The 11,590-nt window shown below is 47.2% G+C and overlaps 1 pseudogene; it reads left to right on the plus strand.

The window, feature by feature from the left end:
• Positions 1-8,415: 8,415 nt before the first annotated feature.
• On the plus strand, positions 8,416-11,380 carry LOC123175733 (anthocyanidin 5,3-O-glucosyltransferase-like; annotated as a pseudogene).
• Positions 11,381-11,590: the final 210 nt, after the last annotated feature.

Here is an 11,590-nt window from a genome sequence, read left to right on the forward strand (position 1 = left end):
CATGAAACATGGTGTAAATTTCTGTGATATAGTCCGTGGAACTCATTTCATGTCAATTTGTTTCTATTAAGAACATCGTATACAGTTTTGTAATTTGATGGGCTTTATATTCTATAGTTTCACCAACTTACAAAATTCTTTTAAAAAATTCTGGAAATATATCCATGATTGATCTTGTTTAAAAGATCTTCTTTTCAAGACCCCAAATATGCAAACCAAACAGAAATCAAAATTTTCATTCAAAAGCTACATGGTTTTAAAATTTCAGACTCTTGACTTAAAATGCATTAGTAAATATGAGACGGGGAAGAATGAGGTAGGGTCATAGGGTGGAGTAACTACAAGTCATAGCCTCATAGTAGGTAGTACGGTGGGACACTAGCATGCATGGGAGATCCGGTGCATGGTTTTTTTTTGAACAAAGCAAGGCACCAACAGGCGCCCAATTTCATTTCAGCTCATAAGTTAAGTACATCAGTGAGTACAGCGGCGAGAAGATAGACAGCAAGGAGAAGTACAGCCAGAGGGGTAGAGCTGAAAGAGAAAGCAAAGATAGGTTGAGGAAACACCCAACCAGATGATCAACGGCTAATTTACAAAGCACAGAGCAAGATCATTCCATCAGTCACAAAAGTAGATGTAACAGCCCATCTGCAGCCATAGGAGAATGTGAAGAAGTGCTGATGCTATGAAGAGAAGCAGAATATTGGGAACTGTCCTTATTCCTTATCCAAAGTGGCAAATGTAAGAGAACAGCTCACAGATTGTTGCCTCCACTTGCTGGTATTGAACAGAATGAGAGTACACCATCAGTAAAATAGTCTGGCAGCAAACTTGTTGAACCTGCATTTCACACACTTATGACCATAGCCCATCTTGTACAGAATGCAAGCCTGCAAGAAACATTAAAAGGGAAAGAGGCCAGCGCTTTCTGCAAAAGACAAAGAGAAAATCCTGCCCGAAGGCGAATGTGAGCTAATAACAGTGAATAGTATGTAGATTTATGCCTTGAATCTGAAAGTGAGAAAGAAGAGAAATTATGGGGCAAGACTGATGGGAATGAGCATGAGCAAAGCAAGAGATTTGAGAGCTAGCATTAGATCTAAAAACCTGCTGAGCAAGATTGTGAGCAATACCATTTATCTCCCTAGAAATGTGAAACACTTGAGCATTCAAATTAGATGTGTCTTTGAAAAAATGAGCAAGATCATTCCTAATATTCCAAGGAGTGGCTGAAATATTTCTTACGGCAGCAAAAGAGGCTAAAGACAAACAATCCATAAGGAAAGTGGAGTTAGCAAGATTAAGTCTCAAAGCTAGATGTGCAGCACAGGAGAGAGCCACAGCTTCAGCCTGCAAAGGAGTAGAGGTAGGAGGGGCCGAAGCCTAAACCTGAACATTAAGCTCGCCCTGATCCGAAGGTATGGAAATAAAACACCTATACCTGTACCCACTTGCCCTTGAGCGAGACCTGGGATTTTTGTTGATCTAAACGCTGCATCAGAGAAGATTTTAATCCCAGGAACTAACAAGTCAGACTTCAGCGTTTTGCCCTGCAAAGGAAGAACATGAGTTTCCTGAACATCATTGAAGTGAGGTTTCTTAGTAGGGGGACAAGAAGGATCAACCAGTGGCTCATAGTCCAGAGCTGCAGCAGCAATATTAACTTGATAAGGAAGATGATTTTTCCTATCAAAAAGAAAATCATTTCTAGCTTTCCAAAGGCACCACAAAAAATTTAGAACATTCTTAATGGAAGCATGAAGATGGCCCATTCGAGTAAGCGCAATGAGAATGGAATGCATAGTATGGTGCCCTTGGGTGAGAACATCCGAGCGAAGGAACCAGGGCGAAGAAAACCAAGCTGCTCTCGCAAAGTTGCAAAGGAAAAAAAGATGAAATTCATCTTCCTGCTAGCCACATCTACAACAAGTCTGAGCAATATGAATAGAAAAGCGGCCAGCCCTCATACCCGTAGGCAAAGCCCTTCGAAGAAGTCTCCAAGCAAAAGTTTGAACTCGAGGGAGCAGATTTTTTTGTTTCCAAATGAACTTAAGAAAATCTTTCAAGTCCAAAGGAATATCCAGAGGAGCATTTCTTGGAATACTGTGAAGCTCCTGCAAGCAAAGTTTGTAAGCAGATTTTGAAGAGCAAATACCATTTGGGGTAAGATCCCAACACAACAAATCTGGACCATCATCATCTAAAATTTGAGTATTAACAATGTGAGAGGCTAAAGGTTGCTGAAAAAGAGAAAATATGAGCGAATGATTCCAGCTTTTCAAACCAGGAAGCCAAAGATCTTTCACATGAGACGGGTAAACAAAACCAGCTTGTTGTGGAACAAGATGATCATAAATAGAATATCAAAGATTACACCAAGGCATGCTCCAGAAAGAAATGTTACCCTGAGTGAGTTGATAAAAAGCATGATCTCTTAGTTTAGGCAACATATTCAAGATAGAGGCCCAGAAAGCAGATTTAGGTGGGGTAGTAGTGGCTCTCCAAATTGAAGTATCAGGAAAGTACTTAGCCTTTAACACAAGGTACAAATGAGAAGAAGGAGCATTGGCTAACCTCCAAGCAGCTGTGAGGATGAGACTTTCATTAATGGCTTTTAGATTCCTGATGCCCAAACCACCTTCTCCCTTAGAACTACAAATATCCTTCCATGCCTTAAGGCAGAGACTTTTCTTTGAGTCAGTCTCTCTAACACCTGTCCACCAGAAATTTCTAATAACAGCCGTGAGCTTAGCAATGAATTTCTTAGAAAATAAGATGTTTGCCATGTAATAGACTGGAATAGCTGAAAAAACTGATCGAATCAATTCAAGCCTAGCAGCATGAGAGAGCATATTAGCTTTGTAAGAGGGAAGCTTATGTAAAAATTTATCTAACACAAAGTTGTAAGCAGCCACTCTATTTTTAGCAGGAAGAATAAGTGGATGACCAAGATGAGTGAAATTAGCATCAAGATTAGAAACAGGAAATGCTTGCTTAATGCTTTGAATCGTAGCTTGAGAAACATGCGAGCTAAAAAGAATTGCAGATTTGCCCCAGTTGGGAGTTTGACCAGAGAGCTCGCAAAATTGATGAATAAGATTAGCCATAGTCTGAGCTTCTCGAAGAGTAGCCTGTCCACAAACCAATAAGTCATCTGCAAATAGAAGAGAATGAACAAAGGGGCAGTTTGGACCAAGAGAAATACCCTGCAAATGGTTAGCCTGAAGAGCCTCATTAAGCGATATCGAAAGTTCATTAATGGCAATAACGAACAAGTAAGGAGACATGGGACAGCCCTGCCTAATCCCTCGAAAACTTTTGAACTTATGAGAAGGTTGTCCATTGATTAGCACAGAGAACGTGGGAGAAGAGATGCATGCATGAACTAAATTAATGAAATGACCATGCAGCCCTTTACGAGCAAGCACAGAAACAATAAAGTCCCATTCTAGTCTATCAAAAGCTTTAGCAAGATCAATTTTAAGCATGAAGGCATCCTGTTTCCAAGATTTGAGGGAGAAAGAATGAGCAATTTCCTGGGCAATGATAATATTATCACTAATTCTCCTACCCTCGATAAAAGCTTGTTGAGCAGGATTTATATAACTAGGAAGGTGAGGCTTAATCCTGTTGGCAAGAGATTTGGCAATGATCTTATAAACAACATTACAAAGACTAATAGGTCGGTAGTCCATAGGCACTTGAGGAACAAGCTTTTTAGGAATGAGAGCAATGTTGGTGTCATTAATGTGCGGAGGAAGAATTCCAGTTAATAAAAGTTAATAACAAGCCGAGTTACCTCATCTCCAATCCAGTCCCAAGTAGCTAAATAGAACTCAACATTAAAACCATCCAGTCCTGGAGAAGCATTGAGTTTCATATCCTTAAGAATCTGTAAAATCTCATGATTGTCAGGAAGAGCATAAGTAGGATCCAAAGAGCCGCTGGGCCATTGAGTGGAAAGGTAAGGTCCACTCACAATATTATTCGGAGAAGAGAAAATGTAGCGAAAATAGTTAATAAAGGTATTCATAATAGCGGTAGGATTGAAATGAATCATATTATTCTCATCCTTAACGGAACAAATGGTATTTCTCTTCCTACGCTTGACAACAGCTTGGTGGAAAAATTTAGTGTTACGGTCACCAGCCACAGCGCACTTATTCTTACTACGTTGCTTATAGAATTGATTAAGTTTAGAAAGAGTGTGCTCATATGTAGCAGTGAGACAAGTTTCTAACTTGTGATCCTGCTGCTGGAAAGGAAGTTGCTGAAGTTGATTGATGCTAGCTTCCAGATCCAAAAGCTCATTTTGAAGAGGCTTTTTCTTCTTACACCACCTTTTTAAAGATCCTGCAAAAGAAGAAGACTTTGCTGCAAAAGAAGATGAGGAAGTAGCATTCTAGGCAGATTTAGCAAATGCATGAAAATCTTTTTCCATTAACCACCAATTTTCAAATTTGAAAGTTTGTCGAGGCTTGACAAAATTACCTTCAGTAGACACTAGAGTGGGGGCATGATCACTCAGGATAATAGGCAAATTAAGAACTTTGGTAGTAGGATAGTGCGTGCACCAATCCGAGTTAACTAAACAACGATCGAGGCGTCTATAAATAGGATTGGAAGTGTGTTGTCTACCACGCCAAGTATAGGCAGGACCACTATAACCTATATCAAACAAGCCACAATTTTTCACAAGAGAACGAAAAGCATGCATACGATAGTAATTCACATTGCCATTACAACCATCAATATCATACAAGATGTCATTCAAGTCCCCCATACACATCATGGGCATGCCTAGATTATCATACACAAAAGAAGAAACTTGGTCCCAGATGACACTAGTCTGCCTATGATACGGATCACCATATATGCAAATGAAACAAAAGTTTACCCCTGAATCTACCTGAACTACTTTAGCTAATATATAGTGGAAAGCAGCACTATGAACATAGATTTTAAGATCATCGGTCCACATTAACCAAAGCCCTTCCGAAGTACCTCTAGAAGGAACAACAAAACCATTAGTAACATCAACCCTGTTAACAAGATCAATAGAACGAACTTTGGAGGACTTGATTTCCGAAACAAAAGTTATTTAAGCCTTCATGGACCGCATCAAATTAGCCAGGTATAGCATCCGCTCATTGCCGAGGCCCCTGCCCATACCTCGACAATTCCAAGCAATGGCCCTCATGGCGGAGCTAGCATCAGCACAGGCCCCAGAGCAGCCAAGAGCGGACAGGAAGAAAAGCAACAATCGGTACTTGGATCTTGAGGCCACCGAACGGATCTGGGAGGAAGAAGACTAAAGGAAAGGAATCCAGAGAGAAAAGAGATGGGATGGGGTGAATCAGGCTACGAAAGACGGGGGATCCAAGAGGCCACAACTGAGATGGGCAGGATTAGAAGAATCAGGGGATCAGCACCGCGCCGCCAAGATGAAGCACGGGCCAGCAATCAGGAAATGGATAAAAAGAGGATCAAGGGGAAGATAAGGAAATAAAGAGATTAGATCAGAGGAGAGGGGGGGAGGAAGGGCAGCATCCGCCAATCACCAGATACTCACCGGATGTTGCCACCGCTTTTCACCTTTCATGCTCTGGATTTGAGAAGAACAGAGGCGGAGCTTGTGGATGAGGGATAGGCTATTAAAATAACAGGAGAAAAGATGGGAGAGCAAATAGATCAGAGGAGAATCAAGGAGGATGCAGAGGAAAGGAAGGGGAATGGAGAATCGGCACAACGCCAGTCGCCGGACATCCGCTGGAGTTCGCCACGGGGGCAGAGTCGTCCCATGGCTAGTATATGGATGTACTATAAAACTTAAGAGGATCCGGTGCATGGTAGAAAAACCATTCTCATGGTCAAAGGTATATTTCCGGCAAAAAGAAAAATACGTCATATTAATACTTGATTGATTCATATATTTTGGTCAGAGTACTACTAGATGGATGTTCATGAATCATGACCAGTAAAGGTATATTTCCGGCAAAAGAAAAATACGTCATATTAATACTTGATTGATTCATATATTTTGGTCAGAGTACTACTAGATGGATGTTCATGAATCATGACCAGTAACGAAAGATCAGAAAAAAAATACATCATGTACTTGATTGGTTCGGCTGAGAAGAGAGAGACAGTGCAAGCTCATAGTCATGGATATGCTAGGGTCAGAGGGAAGCGACAACTGTGAAATTACCCTTTAGCTAAATGTAATTGGGTTGGCAAACTCACATCTGGATGAAAATTAACTATGTCACATCTAACCTTTCCACCACATGATCTGAAGGCTCTAAGATTCGTACTGCACATTTCTTTCCTTGACAATCTGTTGTCTTTGCACGGGCGTGGTTTGTTTGTGTGTGTGCTGCGTGTGTGGTGCTTTATGCTGTTGTCGGCATGCTCCTGTTGCACGCCGCTGTTATTGCCCGTGTTGGGCTGCTGTATGCTGCTCTTTGGCAGCTCTACGTGGGCTGTAGGCGTTTTTTTTCTTTTGCCCTCTCTTGTGTGTTTTAGGCTTGGCTTTTCCTTTTTTTTTGTTCTTAGGCTGTGATGTTCATTTTTTTTCTTTCTTTTTCTCCTCTCTCTATATATGCAATTTCCAAGATTCATATTTTTTTAGCACGGCTCGCGTGTTGTTGTTTTCCCAGCAAGAGTGATTTGTGCATCCTTGTCCATGTGTTTTTCGGTCATTTCTGTGTTTGTGTTTCTTTTCTTTTACTTTTTTTGAGCGGGATTGCTAAAACACGTCTACATGAAATTTAATGATCACACATCTAGATGTCCAGCCGTCCGATTGTTTGATGGGTTTTTGGCAATACTATATAATCAGGAAGTTTTTTTATTAGTTTTGAAGGAATTTCCTGAGTACAGGTTATGCATGTCTACTTTTGATAATTGCATGTGCACCTAAGTGTATATACACTATACACAGTGACTAGTGACTGCCTCACGTACTGATGCATGCATGCACACGTTTTATTTATTTATCTCATGCATGTTATGACCGGCACTAGTCACGTATTGATCATGTACGAATTTAAGCTAACCTTGCAGACGACTCGGTGCAGTTCGCATCTCCGTAGACGCCGCGGCCAGGTCGTACATAGACCCAGGCCCGACGTGCACGTCATGTATTTTGCCCATGGGCTACGGTGGCATCGGATCAACTTGGGCGAGGGTCAAAGCTCAATGATTATCCGCTCAAACGGCCCATGATATCCGGGATGGTAAAACAACCAGCGACGGCGGGACGCGGCACCCGACTCTGCCTATATAGAGGGTGTTTGTTTTCAGAAATTTATTGGTTTAGGGACTTAAAATGGTAAGTCTCATCTAAACCAAACAAGAGAGACTTAAAGTGGGCATTTAAGACTTATGAAATAAGACTTTCCAGGAGAGACCTATAGGGACTTATAGTTGAAATATGATCTTCTAGTCCATGTTAAGTCCCAGGAACCAAATAGATAGAGACTTTTTAAGGACTTGGGACTTATAAATTGGGACTATAAAAATCCTAGAACCTATGAACCAAAACAGGGAAAGCCATTTGCAAAGGAGGAAGACGGGAGACGGCCGGAGGGGCAACTCACGCATGCACCCATCCATCGCGCAACACCTCCACCACCCATCCATCCACCGCATCACATCCATCATCTATCCACGCACAAAGGAAGGCAACGCACGAAGCACCCACGGGGAGCCACCAAGAGATCCATCCATCATCCATCCATAGCACGCCTCAAGCATCACGCATCAGCCAGGAGATCGACGCGAGCTCGGCTGTCTTCTGGAGTAGACGGCCGGGACGGAGGTAGCATAGCCGGCGCCGTACGCGAGGAGCGCGTGCACGAGCGACGACGCGAACATGCCGATCGTCTTCTCCCAAGGTGAGCATCAAAACTAATCTCTCCCTCGCATCCCACCTCTCCTCACTCGATGGTGGTGCCCGGATCTGTGACTGGACGGCCGGAGACGAAGCTGGCCGTCGCCTCCGTTTTGGGTCGTTGAAGGCAATCGACGCCGTGTCGGGGTTGCCGCTCATTGGTAGACCCCGGTGCACTACTCACCAGCGATGATCCCCGCGACGACGTGCCAGGTTGCCGCCCATGTGCAACCCTCGGCGTACTCTCGGCGCAGACGATGGTGTGCCGGGGCTGCAGCCCATGCGCGACCCCGGTGAACTCTCCATGCAAGACGACGACGTCCTGAGGCCATCGACCGTGCGCGGTCCCTAGTCTACCCTCCGTCGTCGAGTCCGCCGGCAACAACATCATTGTGCCGGGACTCGGCAGCACGCATCGATCGATTCGGCGCACCCCTTCTACCTACACCGTCGGGGGCGCCAAGGCGAGGCACCGCCGCATCGCGAGACCTTACTCGCTCGTCCGGACTGGTCCGGACTCGGCGGCACGCATCGATCGATTCGGCGCACCCCTTCTACCTACACCGTCGGTGGCGCCAAGGCAAGGCACCGCCGCATCGCGAGGCCTTACTCACCCGTCTCACCAGTCCATGGAGGCGCCATGGACTGGTCGGGACTCGGCGGCACGCATCGATCAAATCGGCGCACCCCTTCTACCTACACCGTCGGCGACGCCAAGGCGAGGCACCGCCGCATCGCGAGGCCTTACTCGCCCGTCTCACTGGTCCATCGAGGCGCCATGGACTGATCGGGACTCGTCGGCACGCATCGTTCGACTAGCCGCCATCTAGTGCGCCGCCCCTTCTACCTACACCATCGGCGGCGCCTGGGCGAGGCTTCGCCGCATCGCGAGGTTTCCTTCGCCGCTCTCTTGCTAGTCCATGGAGGCGCCATGGGCTGGCCGGGACTCGGCGCCATGGTCCGTTCGGCGCGTCGGCGGCGGCGCGATGCTCGACGAGTCACGACGACTCGTCGTAACCCTGGAGGCGGTACGACACTCGACGAGCAACGATGACTCGTTGTAGCTATGGCGGCGGAGACAACATCCGGCTGCGGCCGGGACACGCTTAGGCGTATCTTGCGGCCTCCCTCTTCGTCGGCACGAACACGTGTCACACATGTCGAGCGGTGCAAGGTGGCGACTTCCTCCGCTATTGGCGGCGGTGTATGCGGTCATCGACGGATGTGTGCACACCATGTGTCGCACGTCCATCCATTCCTCTTCCTCCTCTACTCCCACAAGGCATACCCCTCGCACATCTGGCAAACCTACGAAGTCATCGACGACGTCCAAGCCAAGCCCAAACATGCATGCTACATCAACAACCACATCGACGCCGCTCAAAGCCGACGAGGCAAGACGGCGTAGGCGGGCGTGGCCGGAGCAAAGGCCACCTTTTCGACGGCGTGTGTACCACTCTATACACGGACTCTGCCGCCACCACACACACCACCACCATGCATGAGGAACGCGACCCCCGCTGCCAACCCCTCCATCTCCTTCCACTGCCTCGCGCAGGTCAAGGTCCCGCCGCTCGACTCCGACCTCCCCGAGGCGATCACCTAGGAGGTCGCTGGCCTCTCCATCCCACACCTTCGTGGCTTCCTCGCCGGCGCCTCCTCGGCCGTCCTCATCGTCGACTTCTTCTGCAGCATCGTGCTCGACGTCGCCGCGGAGCTCGGCGTCCCAGGGTACTATTTCTTCACGTCCGCCGCCGAGGCGCTGGCCTCCAACCTGTATCTCCCAGACCTGCATGCCCGGAGCGCCGCCAACTTTCGGGAAATGGGAGAGGAGCTCGTGCACGTGCCGGGGATCCCCGCGCTTCCGGCAACGCACTTCCCCAAGCCGCTCATGGACCATGACGACGCGGCATACATATGGTCCCTCAGAGTGTCCCCCAACCTCTGCCGCTCCAAGGGCATCATCGTTAACACCTTCCGCTCGCCCGAGCCACGCGCGGTGGACGCCATCGCCGCCGGGCTCTGCACGCCTCCCGGCCTCCCGACTCCCCCCGTCTACTGCATCAGGCCGCTCATAAAGTCAGAGGATGTGGGCGTGAAGCGCAGCCACAAGTGCCTGGCATGGCTGGACACGCAGCCGACGGCCAGCGTGGTGTCCCTCTGCTTCGGCAGCCTCGGCGTGTTCAACGCAGAGCAGATCAGGCAGGTGGCCATCGGCCTGGAAGCCAGCGGCAAGAGGTTCCTATGGGTCGTGCGGTGCCAGACCTCGACGCCCTCCTCCCGGAGGGCTTCCTGGACCGGACCAAGGGGACGGGCCTCGTCGTCAAGTCACGGGCGCCGCAGCGCGACGTGCTGGTGCATGGCGCGGTGGACGGTTTCATGACGCACTGCAGATGGAACTCCGTGCTCGAGGCGGTCATCGCCGGCGTGGCCATGCTGGCCTGGCCGTTGTACGCGGAGCAACGGATGAACAGAGTGTTCCTAGAAGAGGAGCTGGGTCTGGCCGTTGCGGTGGATGGATATGACAAGGAGGTGGTGGAAGCCGACGAAGTGACGGCAAAGGTGAGGTGGTTGATGGACTCCGACGGCGGGAGGGTGCTCCGGGAGCGGACGACGGCGGCTATGCGACGGGCCAAAGAGGCGTTGGGCGAGGATGGGGAGTCTAATTTGACGTTGTGTCGACTGGTGCAGGGCTGGATGCTTGGAGACATGGGAGAGGACGCGGGTTCCGCGGAGAAGAGATAGCGTGACTGATGGTCATGAATATTATGGTAGGGTAAGAGAGAAGCAAGAACAACCGTGCCAATTGGTTGAGCATAGAAGTTACATGACTGTCCTAATATGGTTGTCCTTCTGCGTGACAAAGTTAGTTGGATTCAACAATAATATGACCGCCCAACACATATGGCTCTAATAGATATCCTGGATGTATAAATACTACATGCTCTCCTCCCCATTTAACTCATCCACAACTTGCCACAATGCCATTGTTGTTGAGATATAATTATGAAGTGGATACATATATTCCCTCACATATTATTACATTATGTATTGAGTTATTGGAGCATACCAAAATATTGGTTCTCTTGATAGGCTGGTCATAGATGAACATGGCATATTATATAAACCCAAGCATGACTAGTTTAGAAGCCCCGAAGTCAGCTCTCGTTAGATTCGTTGACACAATTTTGGATTTGTCAACGCTTCACTCCATTTGAGTAATGACTTGAAGCACAGTGGGAGGGGCCAGCACCCGTTTACATGCCACAAGACGAGACACATTGCCCGGGTCTCTGGGCAAACTGTCCAAGATGCTACAGTAGCGTCCATGGAAGGAGTTGCAATAGTCAAGTGATCCAAGGAAGCCTAGAGCTCGAGAGATCGGTCAAGATTTAAAAGATGTTGCAGGTGTTAAGTGTCGTGGCCTGTTCTCTTGGCCTTGTCCGTTTTGCTTTAGTGCTTGTTGTCTTTAGTTGATGAGGCTGAAAGGATACAACAATATAGGCTTATCTGCCTTCTTAATGTTAGTTTTAAATCTTCACGAAAGTTGTGACAATTAAGCTAAATTTGGTTGTTGAACATGTGGTTCGTCCTTCACAAACTGTTTTTATGCGAGGTGGACACATCCTATATCACTACAGGAAAAACGATGTGTAGAGACATTCATGTTCATACATAGAGACGCGTTATTTC

This window comes from Triticum aestivum, unplaced genomic scaffold, assembly GCF_018294505.1.
Source record: "Triticum aestivum cultivar Chinese Spring unplaced genomic scaffold, IWGSC CS RefSeq v2.1 scaffold36130, whole genome shotgun sequence".
NCBI lineage: Eukaryota > Viridiplantae > Streptophyta > Magnoliopsida > Poales > Poaceae > Triticum > Triticum aestivum.